The sequence below is a fragment of the Triticum aestivum genome, unplaced genomic scaffold (genome assembly GCF_018294505.1).
Source record: "Triticum aestivum cultivar Chinese Spring unplaced genomic scaffold, IWGSC CS RefSeq v2.1 scaffold19445, whole genome shotgun sequence".
In the NCBI taxonomy this organism is placed as follows: domain Eukaryota; kingdom Viridiplantae; phylum Streptophyta; class Magnoliopsida; order Poales; family Poaceae; genus Triticum; species Triticum aestivum.
In genome coordinates this window covers 16,047-19,039 of record NW_025225210.1, presented here as the reverse complement: position 1 = coordinate 19,039, position 2,993 = coordinate 16,047, and the positions used below count along the sequence as shown (strand labels likewise).

General features: G+C 37.5%; 1 long non-coding RNA gene across 5 annotated transcripts in view; it reads right to left on the bottom strand.

The window, feature by feature from the left end:
• LOC123172109 (uncharacterized) overlaps window positions 1-2,993 on the bottom strand; it is a 4,369-nt gene that overhangs the window by 573 nt on the left and 803 nt on the right. Inside the window, exons 4-9 of one of the 5 annotated variants that reach the window (XR_006485475.1) lie at window positions 2,889-2,932; window positions 2,086-2,735; window positions 1,695-1,913; window positions 1,197-1,315; window positions 223-828; window positions 1-85 (exon numbers count right to left, since the gene is read on the bottom strand). This is a non-coding gene — a long non-coding RNA (uncharacterized lncRNA). The remainder of the gene's footprint in view (window positions 86-222; window positions 829-1,196; window positions 1,316-1,694; window positions 1,914-2,085; window positions 2,736-2,888; window positions 2,933-2,993) is intronic. The other 4 variants (XR_006485474.1, XR_006485476.1, XR_006485477.1 and 1 more) reach the window with 4 other exon arrangements.

The following is a 2,993-nucleotide window of genomic DNA, read 5'->3' as shown; positions in this document are numbered from 1 at the left end:
CCACTGACTAATTATTCCTTCTCCAGCAGTACATAACTGTGAGGCACGCTTGTAATACGTAATCCCCAGTTTCAGCCATAAACTGCTATGAAGATAAAACTATAGATTCAGTGAGTGGATGGGCGAGTATTTGCTGTAAGTATCAACCACGTCAACAGGCATGGATAATGCAAATGGCTGTGACGGATAAACTATTCATTCATAAAAAAGATTCCAACACACCATCAGTAAAGAAACGTCATACATAGTTCTGAGGTCTACCTTGCCTCGTCCTGAATTTGACACATAAATAGCTTAGAGAGACAACTGTAAATATATTGGGTAAGAGAAATTACCCAAGGTGACTGCTGTTGTTGTTACTATTTCCGGCAAAAGGGCATGAGCATCAACAGCAGCCACTGACTAATTTTTCCTTCTCCAGCAGTACATAACTGCGAGCTTGTAATACGTAATCCCCAGTTTCAGCCATAAACAGCTAGGAAGATAAAACTATAGATTCAGTGAGAGGATGAGCGAGTACTTGCTGTAAGTATCAACCACATCAACAGGCATGGATAATGCAAATGGCAGTGACGGATAAACTATTTCTTGTCCCGGCAGCCAAATGTGCTTGCCGCCATCTTCTGGGTGCGATTAAATTTGACTTTGCTCATGTGTGCATCATGAATCTGCCTGAAGGAAGCAGGAAGGCAGTCAGCAAGAGAGAGATAAATGAAGGAGGAGGAAGTGGTTGTACTGGCCGACGGCGTTGGCTTGAAAAGGGTGAAAGTTGTGTGAGGCAAAAAATTGCAGAGAAAGGATTTGTATATAGCATCTTCTAGAAATAATCTGCAGACAACACAACAACACTAATGTTACTTAATCTATAAAAATTATTTGCATATAACATTTTATTCTATAGGAAAACTAAACTACAAAAACAGTAGCTACTGTAACTGATAGTGTATAATATGTAATATATTGTTTCCTAAATTCACTACCTTTAGCATTGCTCTGAACAATAAGCTGATATCCTCTATATATAAATTAATACTTTTTCAACTATAAATCCCACAATTTATGAAAAGAAATAACCATTGCATAAGTATTTTTTAAACATAATCTCAAACACATGGCGGCAATGTCCAAGTTCTAGCAGTTAGATGCAGGGCCATGTTGCAAATGTTTTTCTGTTGCGCTAGGAGTAAAGAATGCACCTGAAGTCGATTTGGTCCTCATCAAGTTGTTGACAACGAAGTCAGGTTGCTGCCAGCACAGGCTGGGTGGGCATCTTGTCCTTGCAGCTCATACTGATGTTTCTCCTTGCAGCATTGTCCTACGCCATGATGAGTATAATACTATGAGAAGCCTGCCTAATTTGATTATGCCCATCTTGAGTAAATAACAAAGAAATTAATTGAAAATATAAATGGTTGCATCATAAAATAGATTCAAATGGTTCAGTTTACTTACAATTAACATTGTCACCGAGTGAAAAATCAAATTATATAAACGAGAACAGAACCTAAATAAATCAATCTATCCAAAAAGAACCGAACAATGGCTTCACTGAAATTCCAAACACACTGTTCGTACTTTGTTCTCCCATGCTAGAGTCGATAAATACAACATTCAGAAAAATAAAATATATTTATCTATCAGCTGGTCAATTTTTTTCTATTGGAGTAATTGTTCGTTTTGATAAGAAAGAGGACCTTTTAGGGTTATCAGATGACCAATCCTGCCATATCAAAGCAAAGAACTGAAGTGGCCGCAAAATAAAGATGCAATCCCAACTCCCAGGGAATCTTAATCTTTGTATTATTAATCAGTAGGTGTAGCTAGTCCCTTTACATGGCACCGTTATTGGTAAGGGGAAACAATGCTTATGATGCTGTCAGCTGTTGGATGTTAGGTGTTTCTTTCTGCAAAATCTGAAAATTACACTAGAAAATCATGTCATCAAAGTGTCATAATACTCATAAATAAGATAAGTACAAAGGGTTCTTGTATGAAATTGGTCAACCTAAAGACTGGGAGATAATCGCTGGTAGAATCCTGAACATTCACTATAACATTGTAGTAAACAGGACAAGAGAGATTGACCTGCCTCACTCCTTGCTCAATAACTTCTATAATTCATGTTCTATGTCTTCACTGTAATAGTATCAGCCTACAAAGGTAATACTTATAACATCAGGAGATATAGTTGGTAAAGCATATAAAAAATATAGAAGAGGGTAAACATGACAAAGTTCATGCAGGACAGTACTTAATTTGATGCCAAATAATCAGTCCTTCGGATCTTTCTTTTTAAACAATACATTCAACAGAAACTTGGCAAGTCACATTACATGAGCTTTGACTAACAGGGATGAAATAAAACAGTAACCACTTTGCCAGTTTAAGTTTAACTTTTAAAAGTGAATAAACAAAGCACGATGTTGTCACGGCTCCACGGTAAATTAGTAGTACTGATTTGTTTTTCCAAATTCCTAGTTCCTACCAGTACAAAGATTACATAAGCACTGGGAAGTGGCTTGATCGATTACGATTATAGAACAACAGCCACGAATTCTGGCTAATATGCGATGAAGCATAATTCAGCAAATGGCAGGGAGGACCAATGGTAGTGGTAACTCTGGAGCCTCCTTGCAGCCCGTATGGGCCGTATCAGGTCGCCGTGGAGGAAAGAAAGGAAACCAGCAGTACATAGCTTGAATTCGACCTTGTATCGAGCATCCAAGCATTAGAATCTATAAATTAGACAAAGAACAAATCTGTACATGGGATAACATTGGACCGGAGTACAAAGTATGTAGTATAATATTGGTGAATGGTCAAATAATTGCTCAGGGGAGCAGCAAGAGGTACTGTATAGATTGGAAACATAGAAACCAGTGGATCACCTTCCAAATGGTTAATTCCTAAACTTTCTAATCCAACAGAACACCTGCATTTTTTGTGAGCACAAAGAACAGTATCAGTAAACAAAACAAATTCTAAAAGTGAAG